Source organism: Cavia porcellus, unplaced genomic scaffold (assembly GCF_034190915.1).
Source record: "Cavia porcellus strain 051 isolate PalLab524CR breed Dunkin Hartley unplaced genomic scaffold, mCavPor4.1 scaffold_9, whole genome shotgun sequence".
Taxonomy (NCBI): Eukaryota; Metazoa; Chordata; class Mammalia; order Rodentia; family Caviidae; genus Cavia; species Cavia porcellus.
The window spans coordinates 67,913,932-67,934,056 of record NW_026947492.1 but is presented as its reverse complement, the minus strand read 5'-3'; the positions used below and the strand labels follow the sequence as shown (position 1 = coordinate 67,934,056).

The 20,125-nt window shown below is 36.1% G+C and overlaps 1 pseudogene; it reads left to right on the top strand.

The window, feature by feature from the left end:
* Positions 1–3,143: 3,143 nt before the first annotated feature.
* Positions 3,144–18,293, top strand: LOC106026570 (olfactory receptor 51G2-like; annotated as a pseudogene).
* Positions 18,294–20,125: the final 1,832 nt, after the last annotated feature.

Here is a 20,125-nt window from a genome sequence, read left to right as displayed (position 1 = left end):
ACATTTAATCCCTCCTATTTCATTTTGATTAAAAGTAGAATAAAACTTTGAAATGTGGCAGGAAAATTTCAACCAATTGCTTCACAGATAAATAGAAAATAAAGTCTAACCTTTCAATGAGGCCACAGTAACTCAGACTAAATGACCCTATATCTCTTACAAAGTCTCTGATTTTGCAATGCTATACAATTGTATAACAACAATAGGCATTTATAACAATAATAACACAGAGATATTTTCTAACCTTCAGTTGTTCTAAAAGTTGAAAAATCACATTTAAAACTTATTTATCTCAAAAACCTCATCTAAATTTACTACATAGTCACTTATCAGGAATAAGCAGATGCAAAAGAAAGGATCATTGCAGTTTGAACTGGACAGTTGAAACACAAGTGAATAAATACTTAAGTGTGAGATAAATTAAGGGCTCTGGAGTATTGAGGAAATCAAGTTTGCCCTCACCTTGATTTCAAGTAATTTGTTTTTGTGGCATCCCCTGTGTGACATATTGAAATCTTTCTCATGAGAATATTTGTTTAACCTTCCTTTGACACTTATTATGTATTTGAATAAAATTTTTGGTACCAGGCAGATGCCTCTATCAATGGTTTCTAACATTTCAATAGTTCACTCCTTCTTTTTCTATGCAAGGATGCTGATACTAAAGGAAACTGTGCTGCTGATTTCATTTGTTAACATGAGCTGGGGCTTCTGGCATCACGGTGAGGAGATCATCAAGTATATTCATTAAGTTAATAGAGATAGAACATTGTCTTTAGGAGTTGGTTAACTGAAGTTTTCCTTATTTCAGACTCTAAAGTCACAGAATCTCCAATTGTTTAAGGAAGAAACAGACAGTTAAGAGAAGAAAAAACAAGGAAGGCCTAGTGGAAGAGCCAAGAGGAGTGTTATAGGAGTTGAAAGTTAAATAAGTGGAAGTTGGTACAACAGCAAGAAAGCAGTTTCTTTGTAGGATGATGAGAAAAATTATGTCCAAAAAAGGAATTTGAGGAAGATGGAAAGTAAGTCTTCAAAGGAAGGGATAAATAATTAAAGGTAGTAAGATAGTTTTAGATCTCCTGGAATTGTCTGAAGAATCTCTTTTTGTCTGAGGTGGGCAATCCACCATACAGATAAGTGGAAAATAAGTGCAAGAATAATTGTCATATTGTGAGAGCTGAAAAAAAAATCAGCTTGAATATTGTCTGTATAAAGATACATCCTTCTTCCTCTTTTTGATTCAGTAGCATCTAAACTTCAGTTCTAAATGAGGCCAGAAGAAAGTATCCACCACTAAACGTTTTGTATATCATTGTCCAAAACAGATGAATCTTTCATTTTTGGCAAGTTGTATATCTTTTCTAGGCATTAGAGGCCTGGTTGTAAGAATATCCAAACTATTAATTTATCCATTTAAATTGATTTTCCTGTGTGCCTTGTATGTTAAATTATGTCACCAATAAGATATGTGAAGTGTACACCCCAATCTTAGAGCATGTTTTGGTAAAGAAGAGTAGTAACAAGAAATCATACATGACAAAAATTAAATGTAAGAAAAAATATACTGAAAAGTGTTGTACTAATATTCTAAAAAACTAAAATAGTTAATTAAAAGGATATTTATTAGCAGTATTGTCATTCTGTGCTCATTACCCTAGTAACCACACACAAACCACATAGTTATAGATTAACTGACCACGTGGTCATGCTGTTCTGTGTGCACTGTCCTCCAAGGAACCTGTTTGCTGTGTCAATCTTTGTTCCTTTTATAAGAGACAAATGATGCTGTGTCAACCTTTGTTCCCTTTGTGAGATGCAAATGTATCTGGAATTGACAGACTGCGAGCTATGAATTGGCTAACCACTCACTGTGAAATGCCTCTGACCTCAAGCAAAGAGGAACAAAGGCCCCCCCCTGGTTTCTGTTTCTCATCACTATGTACTTAATAAACAATGAGCTAGTCATAAATGAACTATAAAAATCTGTCAAAATTCTAACCCAGTTGCACAGCTTTGCAAACTACACCTGCACTGTGCCGCTGGGTACCAGCTTAAATAAAGTGCTCTCTTAGAGACATCTTGTGCCCCATTGTGATTAATATCTTAGGACTTTGTTTTGGGGTAAACAAAAAAGAAATTTAATAGTTAACCCTTATGATAATCAAGACATAGGAGTATTTTAATAGAGAATGTGGTACATAAACTAGCTTTTAATCAGATGAGGAAATCAGTTTTAGTCAAGATAATTATTGTGGGGCTGGGGATTTAGCTCAGCAGCATAAGCACCTGCCTTGCAAGCAGGTGGTTGTGAGTTCGATCCAGTACTGATAAAAATGAAAAAGACAAAAAAAAATATAATTATTGCAGTTGAGAATGTGACAAAGAATTCTGATGTGAGATTGAATAATTATTACCAGTGGACTGAAGCAATCAATCTAATTAGATTTGGAGAGTGACATAAAACATTAAATCATTTAGGAAACATTGTCTTTGCAAAGGATCAAGAATATGCACATACATATTAAAAATCAACCAGAGATGATGTGAACTGAGTATGTATTTGAGCTTTGCACTGATCATTGCATTATGTTGACAGTGGTTCTTCATGCTATGGTGGTGACTGTAACTGATGCCTTACTAAAAACAGAAAGAAGGATGAGTTTAAAGAAGAGTGTGCATCCTAGGATATTCTAGAAAGGAGTTAAGGAACCTAAACAGTAGCTTATAGTTACATTTCTGGTCCTGCTTCTGATCCTGTATTATGAGTATTCGTGTGTGTTTTTAAACTGGTGTGTGAGTGTGGCTGGCCAGAAATTAATGTTTATAAGAGTCACTTTGTGTTAATGCACTGAAACACTGTGTGTCGGATAAGAGTAGGGGTTGTCTGTGATGTGAATGAATAGTCTACTATACACTACAGCTTCCTTTTTCCATCAAACTGAGTGACTCTGATACTCAATGTGTACTGAGGTAAATCAGTGTGAAATTTGCCTTAAGCTAAACTTTTCCTTAGTTTTCAAGATCTCTTAAAAATATCATTCTTCCAGGGTCTCTGTGTGTTGTTATGTCTCCCCCTCCCTCATCTATACAAATGTACTTTATAAAATACTCATTACTGGTTACGTTAGGAAAAATGCAGAAGGATGCAGAAGACCTCTGGAGATGAGACCATCACCTTGTAAGACTTCAGAAGTGAGCCATTGGTGTGCAGAGGAGGAGCTAGGCGGATATGGGGTGCCTGCATCAGCCTCTCCGTGTGTCGGGAGGACTGTGGATATCTTGGCCCAAACTGTTTGGGTCCCTCCAGGCTTCCAGGTGCAGTGAAGGGGAGAGGTGGGTTTGAGGCCTCTACATCCACCTCCCCATCCCGGTTGCAATTGGAGATCTGCTGAGCTTCCTATGGGTGGGCGGGCCCACACTATCCCCCGAGCCCAGCCTGTTTCACTGCTGCGCCTAGCCATCAGTGTGAGAGGAGGAGCTAGGCGGATCTGGGGTGCCTGCATCAGCCTCTCCGTGTGTCGGGAGGACTGTGGATATCTTGGCCCAGACTGTTTGGGTCCCTCCAGGCTCCCAGGTGCAGTGAAGGAGAGAGGTGGGTTTGAGGCCTCTACATCTGCCTCCCCATCCCGGTTGCACCTGGAGAACTGCTGAGCTCCTGACGGTTGGGCGGGGCCCACACTATCCCTGGAGCCCAGCCTGTTTCACTGCCACGCCTAGCCATCAGTGTGCAGAGGATGAGCTGGGCGGATCTGGGGTGCCGGCATCGGCCTCTCCGTGTGTCTGGAGGACTGTGAATATCTCTGCAAGCAGGGAGGGATCACAGGTTCCTGAGGCACCATGGCCTGTGGTGAGTACCCTAACCCAGATGCAATTGAAGAGCTGTGGAGCTTCAAAGGGGCAGGTGGGCGCACAGTGTCCCTGAGGCCCAGCTTGTCTGGAACTGCGGAGTTCTGAGCAGGCATAGGAGGGCCATTGGTTCTGCCGGCCCAATGGCTTGGGGTAGCGTGGTGCCAGAGTCTCAGTAGCTGCAAACATAGAAGGGCATTTCCAACAGATCCTGAGGAAGATTTCAAATAACACTTGAAACACAGAAATATAGGAAAATGACAAAATGAAAGACCAAATTACAACCTCAAACCTCCAGCCCATTTCAAGAAACCCTAGGAGCAATGTATATAGAAGAAAATATATCTCATCACCCTCATATATCGGACACAATAGCTACTGAAATTGACAAGCAACTCCAGGAAGCTTTAAAGAAATTCAAACTCGAAATAATCTCCCATATAAAAGAAGAAATGATAAAATAAATGAAAGAGATTCTGAATAGATCTAAAGAAAACACAGATAAAAAATTGGAGGAACTAAACAAAAAGATAGAATCCCTAGACAAACAATATAAGAAACAAACAGAATACATAATGCAGATGCACATAGATATACTGGAAATAAAAAACTCCACTGAAAGTTGTAAAAACTGCCTTAATGAAAGTGAAGATAGAATTTCAGACCTTGAAGAAAGGATTGCAGCTAGTGAACAGGAAAGGAAAGATCTTTTAATAACAACAAGGAATCAGGAAACAACAATTCAACAACTGCAAGACGATGCAAAGAAGAATAACATAAGAATGATAGGGATTAATAAAAAAGAAGGAGGCAACATAAAGGATATCAAGAGGATATTTAGAGAAGTAATAGCTGAAAATTTCCCAAGCATGAGATCAGAAACTGACATCAGGATCAGTGAAGCATATAGAACTCCAAATAGTCATAACCAAAATAAAACTACACCCAGACATATAATCATCCCCATCCCAGAAATCCAACACAAGAATAGATTATTAAAAGCTGTCAGAGAGAAAAGACAGATCACCTATAAAGGAAAACCTATCAGAATTATAGCAGACTTCTCAGCACAAACAATAAAATCAAGAAGAGCATGGAGTGAAGTATTCCAGATCCTAAAGCAAAATGATTTCCAACCTAGTCTGATATATCCTGCAAAACTGTCATTCAAAATAGATGGTGAAATGCGATACTTCCATGACAAAGAACAGCTGAAGAACTTCATGAACACCAAACCAACCCTGCAAAAAAATATTGAAAGACAGTTTAGATACACAAAGGAAGAAACCACTAAGCAAAGCAGATAATTAAACAGAACAGAAAGATAAAGATGAAACAACAGAGAGGTAACATTCCTGCAATTAACCAGCATTTAACAATAATGACCATTAATGTAAATGGTCTCAATGCACCAATCAAAAGAAACAGACTAGCAGAATGGATCAAGAAACAAAATCCAACCATATGCAGTTTACAGGAAACCCATCTAACCCAGAAGGATACTCACAGACTGAAAGTCAAAGGATGGAAAACAATTCTTCATGCAGCAGGAATCCAAAAAAAGGCAGGAGTAGCGATTCTGTTTGCAGACAACGTGAACTTTAAACCAACAAAGACCATAAAGGACAAAGAAATTCACTACATACTCGTAAGGGGGAAACTCCAAGAGGAAGAGATAACTATCTTAAATATATATGCACCAAACTCCAGAGCACCCAGTTATATAAAACAATTATTAACAGAAATGAAAACTCAAATTATCAGTAACACAATTGTAACAGGAGACCTTAATACGCCATTGACACCAAGGGACAGAACAACCAGACAGAAAATGAGCAAAGAAATAACAGAACTGAATCACACCTGTGAACAAATGGGTTTGATAGACATATACAGAATGTTCCACCCAACAACATCAGAATACACATTCTTCTCAGCAGTACATGGATATTTCTCTAAAATAGACCATATATTAGCTCACAGAACATATTTAATCAAATGCAAAAGAGTTGAAATCATCCCTTGCATGTTATCAGATCATAGCGCATTGAAATTAGAAATTAATGATAAAAGATACTGCAAAAATCCCACAAACACATGGAAACTGAATAACACACTCTTGAGAAATCAGTGGGTCACAGAAGAAATTAAATAAGAAATTAAACAATACCTAAAAGAAAATGAAAATGCAGATACAACTTACTGGAATCTGTGGGATGCAATGAAAGCCATCCTGAGAGGAAAATTTATTGCACTGAGTTCCCACATCAGGAAAACGGAAGGAATACAAATAAATAACTTGATGCTACACCTCAAACAGCTAGAAAAAGGAGAGCAAGTCAAGCCCAAAGCCAAAAGAAGAGAGGAAATTATAAAAATCAGAGCAGAAATCATTGCAATAGAGACTAAGAAAACAATCCAAAGAATCAATGAATCAAAGAGTTGGTTCTTTGAAAGAATAAATAAAATCGATAAGACCCTAGCCAACCTTATTTAAAAAAGGGAAGAAAAAGCTCAAATTCAGGCAATAAGAAATGAAAAAGGTGAAATCTCTACAGACCCAATAGAAATACAGAAGATCATCAACACCTATTTCGAAAACCTCTACTCTCAAAGTTTGATAACACAGAAGAAATAGACGGATTCTTAGAAGCATATGATGTACAAAAGCTAGATCAAGAGGATGTAAAACTGTTGAAGAACTCAATCTCTGTTAATGAAATTGAAAATGTAATTAAGTCCTTACCCACCAAGAAGAGCCCAGGCCCAGATGGATTCACTGCAGAATTCTACAAGAAATACAAAGAAGACCTAATGCCGACACTCCTCAAAATATTCAATGAAATTGAAAGGGAAGCAATCCTTCCTAAGTCATTCCTGGAAGCAAATATTACTCTAGTACCAAAAACCTGACAAAGACCCAACTAAAAAAGAGAAGTATAGACCGATCTCCCTAATGAACACAGATGCAAAAATCCTCAATAAAATATTGGCAAATAGGATGCAGCAAATCATCAAGAAGATTATACACCATGACCAAGTGGAATTCTTCCCAGGAATGCAAGGATGGTTCAACATATGTAAATCAATAAATGTAATCCACCATATCAATAAAGCCAAAAATAAGAATCACATGATCATTTCTATAGATGCATAAAAAGCCTTCGATAAGGTCCAACATTTATTCATGATAAGAACTTTACAGAAAATTGGAATAGATGGTCTTTACCTCAATATAATAAAGGCTATTTATGACAAACCAACAGCCAAAATCATACTAAATGGCCAAAAATTGAAAGCCTTTACTTTAAAATCGGGCACAAGACAAGCATGTCCTTTATCACCTCTCCTATTTAATATAGTACTGGAAGTACTAGCCAGAGCAATTAGGCAAGAAAGAGAAATAAAAGGGGTAAAGATAGGACAAGAAGAAGTTAAATTATCATTGTTTGCAGATGACATGATACTCTACATAGAAGACACCCCTAAACTCCATTGAAAGACTCTTATATACAATAAATAAATTCAGTAATGTGGCTGGATACAAAATCAATACTCAGAAATCAATTGCATTCCTATACACAAACAACAAAATCACAGAGAGGGAAATAAGAGAAACTGGACTATTCACATTAGCAAGCAAAAAAATGAAATATTTAGGAATTACTCTTCTGAAAGAAGTGAAAGACTTATACAGTGAAAATTATACACTGAAAGACTTATACACTGAAAAAGGAAATTGAAGATGATCTCAGAAAATGGAAAGACATCCCTTGCTCATGGATAGGAAGAACAAACATTGTGAAGATGGCCATTCTCCCAAAACTGTTATACAGATTCAATGCAATACCAATAGAAATACCATCAACATACCTTATAGATCTAGAGAAATCACTGCTAAATTTCATCTGGAACCAGAAGAGACCTAGAATCGCAAAGGCAATTCTAAGCAGCAAAGACAAAGCAGCAGGCATCATAATCCCTGACTTGAAGTTATACTACAAAGCAACAGTAGTAAAATCAACACGGTATTGGAATCAAAACAGAGCTGAAGATCAATGGAATAGATTAGAAGATACAACCATAACTACAAACACACTCAACCACCTTATCTTTGATAAAGGAGCCAAGCAGGTTCACTGGAAGAATGACAGTCTCTTTAATAAATGGTGCTGGAAAAACTGGCTCTCAATTGGCTGAAAACTAAAGCTAGAACCATGTCTATCACCATATACTAAATTAAAATCTAAATGGGTCAAATATCTGAATATTAAAACAGAAACACTAAATCTATTGGAAGACAAATTGGGTAGAAACCTTGGAGACATAGGAGTAGGTAGAGAATTCATGAACAGGACTAAAACCGCACAGGAAATACTTCCCAGAATCAATAACTGGGACCACTTCTTATTAAAAAGTTTCTGCATGTCAAAAGAAATCTCCAGCATAGTAAAAAGAAAACCCGCAAACTGGGAAAAGATTTTAGTGAACTCTCTCTCAGACAAGGGACTCTTGTCTAAAACATATAAAGAATTAAAAAAACTCAGACCCCCAAAATTCAAAGATCCAATCCAAAAATGGGCATCTGAGATGAATACGCAATTCTTAGATGAAGAAATGCAAATGGCAAATAAATACATGAAAAAATGCTCATCATCATTGGTCATTAGAGAAATGCAAATTAAAACCACACTGAGATACCATCTCACTCCTGAAAGAATGGCCAGGATCAAGAAACCCAACAACAAATGCTGGAGAGGCTGTGGGGAAAAAGGAACTCTCCTACACTGTTGGTGGGAGTGTAGAATGGTACAGCCTTTGTGGAGGTCAGTCTGGAGATTTCTCAAAAAGCTGGGATTGGAAATCCCATTTATTCCAGCTATTCCACTGCTAGGCATCTTCCCAGAAGAACTGAAAGCATCATACCACAGTGATATATGTGTACCTATGTTTATAGCAGCACAATTTGTAATCGCCAGATCTTGGAAACAACCCAAGTGTCCATCAACTGAGGAATGTATAAAAAAGTTGTGGTATTTCTATACAATGTAGTATTATTCAGCTATAAAGAAGGATCACATTGAGATATTTATCAGTAAATGGGCACAGCTTGAGACCATACTCATAAGTGAAATAAATCAATCTCGCATGTGTGAATACCGAATAGTTTCCCTAATGTAAGTAATGATTCAAATATATAAAAATATGTGGTAATCATGATTCCCCACTATGTGGCCTTGAAGTCTTATAAAGTTTTCACTTATTAATTAGAAAGGCTTTATTCTGGGCTGATTGATATGGAAATATTTGAAGCTATAGTATATGAAGTTTTATCCAAATATTTCAAGGAAAAAGACAGACACTGTGGTAAATACTATTAAGTCGGGTTATTTGGTGGTGAAGCACTAGGTTGCTGAAACAGTCATGCTTTGACCTGTATTGTTATGTCCTGTTTTATTCTCAATCTCTCCCTTATTCTTTAAAAAAATTATTTAGTTATTTCTTATGTTTGTTTTAATTAAGGGGAAAATTTAAAAAATTAGGATATATAATAGTAACTTTTTTGATTTCCTATTAACTTGTTTTGAAGTCCTGTAATACTCCCATGATCTTGTTTTGACTGATTAGACTCTGTTCCATTCTCTATGATAGTATCAAGTTTGAGGGTATAGGCAACTACTTTGAAGGCAATAAGATTCACTAAGATGCCCATTCTGGTTTGACTGTTGTCTCCTTTGGAAGCCCTGTAATGTTTTCAATGTCTAAGTTTTATTGGTCTTCTTCTCTACTGTTTTGTCCAACTTTATAATATCTAATGAGATAGACAATTCTTTTTAAGGAAAGAAGAGACAACGTTTATAACCATTGTTGATAACCTTGTACTCTGTTCTAATCATGTGCTATGTCTATCCTTGGTTTTGACTGACAGCTTTGTTTTGCCATATTTGACTTTATTCTCTCCCCCCATCAAAAAGTAATAAGAACTAAAGAGTAATAAAATCCAAAATGTGTAAATTTTGTTGTAAAAAATAGAGGTGGAAAAAAGAGCTCTAACGGATACAACAGCAAGTGTGTTTAGGGGTGTTAAATAGCTGACTATATGAATGTTTTTGGATCATTGAACATAGCTGTTTGCAGTCTGTCTGTTTGAATGTCCACTTTGTATTCTTTGATACTGTGATTTGAGCAACTATTTCCAAGATGATAATATGTACTCTATTAACAGGTGATTTCTTACTTTTATGTTTTTTTTTTTTTTTTTTTTTGTAGTTCTGTCTTACGTGTACCCTTACACCACTTTGTCTTGTTTTGTGTTTTTCTCTTTTTCCTCTTAAGTAAAATTAAAAAAAAAAAAGACTTCGGAAGCACAGTCTATGCAAGAGTATGCAAATTGTGACTAATCTGAGATCTGTTCTTGAAAGATAATTAAAATTTATAGGAACATAATTATATTATATGCACAGGCAAAGTTATATATCTAATGAGTATAATGTTAACCGTTTTTGTATGCATTTGCATAATCCCAGAATAGTATAAAAACTGTTTACTTTGGCTGAGAGCAAAGAAAGAATAGTTTCTTGTCCCAGTTTTCTATGCCTGCAGCCTTTTTCCTTTTTTAGTTTTTGCTTACTTATTTCTCTGGCATTTTTTTACTTTTAGTCATACTTTTGTTTAATACTGTGTTGCAAGGCCAAAGTGGTATTTGAATTGCTTGTCTTTTAGATAATCTCGGTTATTTATTTCCCTTCCTATCTCATTCTCTATATACAAATGCAATCACATCAGAATTTTTTATTCCTATGTGAAAAACTACAATTGTAACTTAAATCTAAGTGAATTCAATCAAAATAAGTAATACCTCTTCCTTCTTCATGTAGGGTAAATACATAAACTAATAACACATCTTCCAGTTGTGCTACTTTGTTTTGTGATACTGGGGATCAAACTCACATACTTACATTGCCAGGCAGGTGCTTATGCCACTGAGCTAAATCCCCAGGACCCAAACTGTGCTACTTTAAAATATTTACTTGCTATGAATATTTATGATTCCTAAACACTATATTTATAATTTGGAATAGATGTACTTCAAATGTTTTGCATTATTGATATTTGATATTTTTCTAGGTCCAGCAGGAAAGTGAGTTCACCTCATATTTTGATGAGTGCTTTCCACTGAGCAAAATTACATATTTAAAAAGAAAATATTGAAGCATTGAGAGATACATCATAATAATTAAAGGCATCATATAAAATTTTAAAAGATGAGTTGGTGTACCTGTGGGCTATCATATTATAATTTTGTTCATTTTTCAGGGTGAAATGCCAGAAAAAATGTTCATGCTTCAAGAAACTGCAGTAATCGCAGGTATAATGCAGTTCTGGAATAATGTATAAGAATTTCTTAAGAGTCTTGGAAGAGACTGAAAATAAAAGTAGATGCAATGTAATTTAAAAATACTATAAAGAGGAGAACTTTTACAAAATTGAATACTAGTTACAGAATAGTGTATTTCATGTTGGCATATTTCTAAATATATATTACATATTTTGATCATTTTTCCCAAAACTTTTGAGAAAAGCCATTTTTCTAAGCATAGATATAAAATAATACATTGTTTATTTTTCTTTTCATTAGATCATTATGCGGTTTAGCCAAAGTAATGCTTTCTGATCGTACATTTTAATAATAGTTATCAATTATCTTAATTCTAGATAGTTATCCAGATAAATGAGAACCTTCTAGGGCTTAATTTTATAATTTAAATATGTCTGAAATTAATGTTGGCCCAGAAGAGTTAGATACGCTGTCTCTTCCTACTTAAAATGTATACTTCTTTTTCCTTTAATAACAATATTTTGAAGCTGATCTGACTGAAACCCAAGAGATACTCTTAATGGAGTTTACAATGCACTACCTGGTTTCAGCCACCGTCTCTGCTGGTAATGGGCATCCCAGGACTAGAATCTAAACAAATATTGTTTTCTATCCCTCTGTGCATCATGCACTTAGTTGCCCTACTAGGAAACTGTACTGTTCTCTTTGTTATCAAAACCACCTCCACCCTTCATGAGCCCCAGTACAACTTTCTGTCTATGCTGGCAGTGACAGATGTGGGTCTATCTTTATGAACTCTACCTACAGTGCTCAAAGTCTTCCTCCTGAATCACAGGGAGGTTGAGTTCCACTCTTGCGTAGCACAGATGTTCTTTATTCATACCTTCTCCTCCATGGAATCAGTCATCCTGCTAGCCATGGCCTTTGACTGACTTGTAGCTATTTGCAAAGCACTGCACTACAGACTGGTTTTAACTTCTTGGATTACTGGAATGGGATCTGTAGCAGTAATTAGGGGCCTGGTATTAATGCCCCCCTTACCAATCCTGCTCAAGCACTTGCCTTTCTGCAAAAGTGTGGTTTTATCCCATTGTTACTGCTATTATCCTGATATGATGAAGCTGGCCTGTGGACCTGTCAGAGTCAATATCATCTATGGATTGTCTCTAGTCCTCTGTTCCTTTGGAATTGACTCTTTGTTCATTGTCATTTCATATATCTTCATTTTGAAAACAGTGCTGGGTATTCCCTCTCGAGATGGTCAGCTCAAGGCACTTAATAGCTGTGTTTCTAACATCTTCAGTGTCTCCATCTTTTATGTGCCACTCATTATTCTGGTCTTAATTCATAGGTTTGGTACATTTAAATCTCCTATTCTCCATGTCACTATGGCCAGCCTCTTCCTCTTTTTGACTCCTGTCCTTAATCCTTTGGTTTATATTCTAAAAACCAAACAGATACAGTCAGCAGTGGGTAAGGGATTCAAGGACAGGGCAGACCAGCTCATATAGCCACATAGGACCTTAAATGAAAAAAGACGCATAGAACACTCATTTTCTTTTATTTTTGCCTCTCTACTCATTTCTGGGAAACACATCATTGCTTCAAGGTTTGGTTTTGAGATGTTTTATGCAGCATTATGAACTTAATGAATTCTACTGAATTGTTCATCATAAGGTGAATAAGTTGAGATTTTTTTTTCTTGTCAGAAAGAAAGGTGACTATAGTTTTATTATTGTCAAAGAAGAAAATTGCCAGATATGTTGTTATGGTTTGTGTTTAGGTGTCCTCCCAAAGCCTCATTCAGTCATGCAGGTGGGCTTCTAGAATTTGTGATTGATTCGTGATCCAGTGCTGAGCTTATGCTTGTGAATGCTACACAAACCTGGGGTGGGTGACCTAAATACAATATAAGGGACAGAAAGAGTCTTCTCTATATGGTCTTTCCTTTTTACTCTTGTTGCTTTTGCTATCTTCTGCCTCTATGAACTGTACCCCTCTACCACATGCCACTCTGCCTGAGAGTCAACAAATTATGGATTCAAAACTCCAAAAACTGTAAGCTAAATAACACTTTCATATTTATTTTTGATTCTCAGGTATTTTTTCTCAGCAATGAAAGAAAATCAACCAAGATATGTATATGCTAAATTGCATAATAAGCATATATATAACCACTGGTGTGAGATATATATATATATATATATATATATATATATATATGTTTTTGTATTCTATTTTAAAAGATCACAAGGAACCTGAAAATTTTAAGACCAGGAATAGGTATGAATTGATAACTAATTAACTATTCATATTCTGAAAACTAACGATGAAACCAGCATTATTCAACACAGAGTAAGAAAAACTAAGCTTTCTCTTATACATTTCATTCATTATCATAAAAAGAATATCTGGAAATTGGGGGACACCGATGATATATTTTTTTATATTTTAACTAGGAATGAGACATTGAAAGTTAATCATTCAAATAAAGTAGATCTATCATCTAACGCATGAGTAGATTAACAAATAGAGACATGCATATGGGTATGCATGTCGATAGTGGGGTACTCTTCAGCCATAAAATAAAGTAAGTACTGATACATGATATGACAGCCCTGTTTTATAATTACAACAAAAATCTATAGTGGGTAGATCTATTGGGACACAATGTTTCCTGGTAGTTTCCAGAGTCCAGAAGTAGGTCAGTTGGTAACTGTATAATGGATCTGAACTTCTGTTTTATAATTATACGTTCCAGGATTACATAAAGTTGGTGATTTATACAGGCTTGTGAATTTAATGAATTCTACTGAATTGTCCAGCATAAGGTGCTTAAATTTGTGCCCAATTTTTTTTAACTTGAGGAAATAATTAAAAAGAGGAAAAATTAAAAAGAGGCTGCATGTTCAGTAATACTAAAGAAACACCACATATAATTGGAATGAATCTCAACTGGAGAGGAAAAGCCCTTTAACTATATTATTGGAGTGACTGGTGAATTTGAATAAAGATGAGCTATCACATCAAAACTATTGTACAAATTATAAATTCATGGAAGTTTGTAACTGTACTGTGGCTATTTAAGAGAATAGTTTCATTCTTAGGTAAATATAGTGAAGGACTTAATACTAAATGCTATATTATATGGAAGTATTTTGTAAATGATTAAGAAAATATTTATCTGGGAGGGTAATCAGACAGATTGTGTGTGATAATATGGAGAAAGAGAGAGAGAGAAAAAGAGGGAGTGAGAAAGACAGAAAGAGACAGAAAGAGGAGAGAACAAATGCAGATACTAAAGCAGAGGAGCAAAATTTTACAAATATATGAAGCATGCAAAGAGCTATATAAGTGTAGTGTGCAGCATTTTACATATTGACTGTGTGTTTATGTAGACAAATGGTATACATACAGGAATTTCTTGTCTAATATGATATTGAATGAGGAAAGCAAGTTCATAATGACAGCATAGGATAATAGCATATTTATAATATTCAAAGTGATATAAAGCACTAGATCCTAGGTTCCTCTTTCAAGAGACTGTATTTTAATTTTCATTAAAGAACAGCCCTTCTGCAATTTACGGCCCAAGGATAAGTCTAGAGAAATAAGAGGTCAGTATTACTTATGGAAGAGGGAGTGCATATTGCCCATTGGATTAAGGCAGATGCCTCAGTATAGACTCAGAGCACATACCTGCTATCACACTGAAAGAGAGAAAAAAATGACCATGCATATAGGGAAACATCAGTGATTTTTACTGAGCCAGGGATCTCAGAAAGGATAGGGCCTTGAGGTTCCCTGATTTTTCATTTCCTAAGATGTATATTCACAATGCTGAATATTTTTACCTCATTCCAAATATACAGCTAATGTCTTTGTAAGGGCCTGGAGCATAGTCGGTATAAAATAAATATATATTTTGTGAATGTAAACAAATTGCTTTGTGTTCACCAACATACTAGGCTTTCTGTCTTCCTTTTTTCTTGCCCTCATCTTATGTTTTTAACTGCTTTAGAAATTAATTGGTGTCTCCCTGTGCCTGGGGACTAGGATCATAAACAGAATTCAGCAAATTACTTTGTATGGGAAGTGACATAGAGGGAGAGGGAGAGCAGTAAGTGACTGATATTCAGTATATACCAAGTCAGGCTAAAGTCAGAGCTGCACAGTAAGTGTGATCCAGGTTGTAAGAGTCAGGAAAATTTAAGTGGAAGAATTGAGACAAGGAAATGGGTAAAAAAATCACACACAACACCAATTCAAGGAAAAAAAAAAGTTGAGAATGTTAGCCAAAATTAGCAACACGTATTAAAATTATGAATAGGACATAATATTCTGCTTGTAGGAACCACAAGAAAAATACACTGATAGATGATACTCTGGAAAAATTCAACAAAAATAGAAAGAAATAGCTATCAAAGAATTAATCAGGAGCTTACATTTATTTAATTGGTTATCAAAATTTAATTATGTAACTATTCTATTCAATTGGTATTCTATTAGCCTAATTCATATTTTTCCAGCAAACGGAAATGTTGTTGGGATGGCTTGATGCCAACCACATTGATACTACCTCTCACAATAGCCAAACTCACAGTCACTCATATACAGAACAGAATTCTTCAGATCCCAGATACGTGAGATTTCTCCATACACCAAGCAAGCAATGCCCCAGTACACAACGATGGGTACCTTGTAATTTAATTCGATTCTGACATTGTGAACCTTGAGAGAGAATCAGACACACAACTGAAGGCTCACTTCCAATGCTCCTACATAGTGGTCACTGGGCTAGCTTTGAAATTATATTCATTAAAATTTTGATTGAAATTTTGAATATTAAAGAAACTTGAACATTTTTATCTAATTTTAGAAAATGAGCAAGAGTCATCTCAGTGAACAATGAATGAAGAGTGTATATCAGTATAAATATAAACAATCACAAAATTTTTAATGAGTATTCCTTTTTTAGGAAAATGAAGAAATTTCAGTGAACCTGGAGTAAGGAAGAAAAGAAACATTTGAGATCATGGAAAGCTTTGTTTATCATGCACTGGGTTTTACCATTTATCATGTAAAATTTGCATTTAATTGCAAAAATTCAAAATAAAAATTCAATGTGATCATATTTGTTTTACAAGGGTTATGCAGCTTTATAAAAACTCATTTGAGAACAAGATATTATGATATGTTGAAAATGTGGGTATTACAATAGATAAAAAATGATAAAAGCTTAAAATATTGAAGGGAAGTAGAGATGTAGATACATGGAAATATTAAAGGTATTGTAGTAATTTTAACTAAATGGAAATTAATGAAGGTTATATACGAAAAATGTAAGAACTCCCTAAAGATAAAAACATTATTTTCACTGTAACACTATTAAAAATCCAATCAACAATCATATATGTAGGGGATTTAGAAAAAAGAAACTTTTCAAGGAGAATTTCATGAGTTTAGTTTTGGGTTAAACTGAATTAAAGGACTCTTCTCCTGTGGAACATGACTATGTGCTCCATTTGTCTAAAGATAAAAATAAATAAATGTATGGAGAAATCTCACGTATCTGGGATCTGGGAGGCCAGGTAGGAAGAATTGAGGGTTAGTTGCTCTCTCTAAGCACTGAGGAGGAAGCTGGTATACCAGGGATGGCACACTGTCAGTTTTAGGAAAAGTCAACATAGCTGAGAGTCAGTTGATTCCCCAGACATGCACCACAGTGAGAGGCAGATTAACCCTGTCTTATTCTGATTGCTTGTTCCCATGTCTGAGTGAATAGAAGCAGGATAAGCCAGAGGTTTCAGGATGATTCTGTGTGTCTTGGTTTTTCATCCTCATACTACCTCTGGCCAATTACAAAGCTTAAAGTCTCACTCCTACAACTGGCCCTGAACAGGGAACTGGAAGCAGAAAGTTTTTTCCTGGGGAAAGCTGTGGTGAGTCGGCAATGAAGAGTTCCACAGAGAAGAGCCAGGCATCAAAAGGGGGAAAGAAAAAGAAATGCTAATGCACGGGAAAACCTTTTTCTACCCAGGGAAATAGAGCAGAGCTCATTGAAGTACAGCATTATATCCTTTTGCTAGAAATTCTTTTACACCAATCTGGTGTTCAAGTTAATTCCCAATCTTTTTTTTATATAATGAAAGATGTTATTGCACATAAAATCTTTGATTTCCTCAGATGGTCATATGTGATATAGAGAGTTGAGATTGAATGAGAGAGGGTTTGGAGCGTGCTCATAACCAGGGCTCTTTCCCCTGAAATTTGCTTCATGTAGAGCTTGTTGTGTGGTTTTCTTTGTCCTTTATCCATGGGAAACATCCTACACATAATGGACCCTTGAGAGAAGATTAAAATGGGGTGATCCTGACCCTCTTCTCTTCCTCCATCCCCTCCATTTGTTGTTGAGGCAGAAATAATGTCTCCTTCTGCAAGATTCATTAAACAGTTTGTGCTTCATGGACAGCCCTTGGGATGCATGCATTTCCAATTTATATTCATCCCAAGACCTTTACAATTCACACTGAAATGTTCCTGAGCATAATCCTTGAGAGTATAAATTGGTTAAATAATTAAAATCCAAAAATAAAATCCAGTGTCATGAACAATAAGCTTCATAGATTATTCATATTGGACTTATTGGAGCCAGTCTTCGGAGCTTTGCACTTACCGCCTTTAGAACTTAGCATTTCGTGAGGACATGTCTCTTTGCAGGGAAATACTTAAATTTCCATGTTAATCTTCAAGTGTTAGCATTTGAGCAAGCATGACCTAACTGGGGGCATTGACATTTGGCAATGGCAGAAGAAATGATGTTGGTAACAGATCAATACTCAGATTCAATCCGTGGGTAATCTGTCAGGACCACCTTTATCAACAAATAGCTCTCATGATGTAATGAGCCTGCATAAGGACATTTGAGAATAGTATTCCCACTCAGTCATTTTTACATCTTCTTTTGGCTCCAGGCCCAATTCTTAGCCAGACTGCAGGAAGCTGTTCAATGGCAGATACCATGTCAGCAGATACCACAAGTCCCAGCAGCAGAGATGATTGTGTTGTAGCTAAGAAGGACTGTGAACAAGCACTAAGGGCCATCTGATAAAAATCTTGAAAACTATTTGAAAGTATGCTAAAATGTGGATACAAAAGGTTAGAAGTCCTATATTTTTGCCCAAACTAATTAGGGTTTTATCGGGTTTCTTCAAATATACAGTTTTACTTATGGCCCAACAGGGAATATCTACAAATGGTGCACTTGAACTCAGGGAAGAAATGAAACAATTACGTATGTTCTACAGGAAAAGGCTGTCCTTTTTTCGCAGGTGTCAAGGAGGAAATAATTAGGCTAATCAATATCATTCTAAATATTATCAAGATGGCACCCACTGACAAGAAGTAGAATGCGAGTTTGGCCTCAAGCCCAAATAAATATTGGGGACATTTCCAGTACAAGCTAACCCTAACCTTGTCATTAGAACCCCAGGAAACATAGGATTAGACCTTCTAGCTCACTGAGAGACACTGATTGGTGGAGACTAACCTGTTAAAATCCCTCTAGGAATCTGCAGACCTCTTCCCTTAGGTACTGTGGGTCTGGTCCTATGAAAAAATAGTTTAAATTTACAGACTGTTGAATTCTTCCCTATGATTATTGACTCAAACTCTTTGAGGAAAGTTCAGGTGGTGGTGCAGTCACATGATGAATCTTTGAGCCAGGTGATTACATCACTCAACTAATGCTTTTACAAACTTTCATGACCACAGCTTTTAGCTGAGAAGATAAAGGACTTAGATGCATCCCCCACATAAAGTAATGTTCATCCTTCAAACTGTCGAAGACTACTAACACATGTATTATGCTCATGAGATTAAAGGAAAACATTTTTGAGGGCTATTGGACATTAAGTGTACAGATGTTTCAGTAATGGCTTTATCCCAATGGCTGCCTGCCTGGACTAATCAAGCAGCGATCACCTCCTTGGCTCAGGTGACACAAACTGGTCTTGCAGAATGGTGTTTCTCTAGGCCTTTTCTAAGCCTGTGTAGCTTTAGAGGAGTCTTTCAACCTTTTATTACTAGGATCCCAAGAAATGAGTGAGGTAAAGATCAACTGAAACAGTGGGAAATTCAAATTACCAATAAGGTAACCCTACTTGTTGATAAAAAGATTCCTAAACCATAATTAAAGTTTGCTTTAATCTTACGACATTTATACTTAGCATTTTTAATCCTGTTGATGATATAAATAGCACCCCAGTGGAATTGCATTGGTCATAAGCACAAGAGGATGGGTGAAAGGAGGCGGCACACATGTTGTAGTAGTCCCTGGAGATGGGAAAAGGAGAGGAACCAGTTACCCTATTGGCATGGGGTCATTATTTTCTTGTGCCATTGCAGGAAATGCACAGACAGTGTGTATACCCTTTAGAAACGTATGACTATGGAAAAGTCCTCTCTGGGATGGACCTATGGAGAAACTTGACTAAGCTTTCTCAGCAATGAGAGTCTTTTCCCAAATAACAGCTAAATAAAACTATCCAGGAGGTAGATAGATTGATCTGTCATCAGTATCTACCCAAGAGGAAATCATCTGACGTCTATCAAGGGGCTCTAAATAGACTGCCCCTGTACTCTCTGACTGCTAAATACAACTCTTCAGCCAGAAGTAGCCAGAATGGTCTCTGCCTATTTCCCTTTCATGGCAGTTAGGGGTGCTTCTCCAGAGGAAGGAAAATTAAGTTGGTCACAGTTTAGGCAGATAGTACTAGGTTCTTGAAAAGAACAAGTACGGATCCATTACAACTGTAGATGGGGTTTTTTCATTAAAGACTAGGACTCAGGAAAAGGAAAGAGTAACTGCACTATGTACTTTCCCTGGGGATTAATAGCAGAGGTGAATATCTAACTTCTGATATTACAAAACACAAAAAG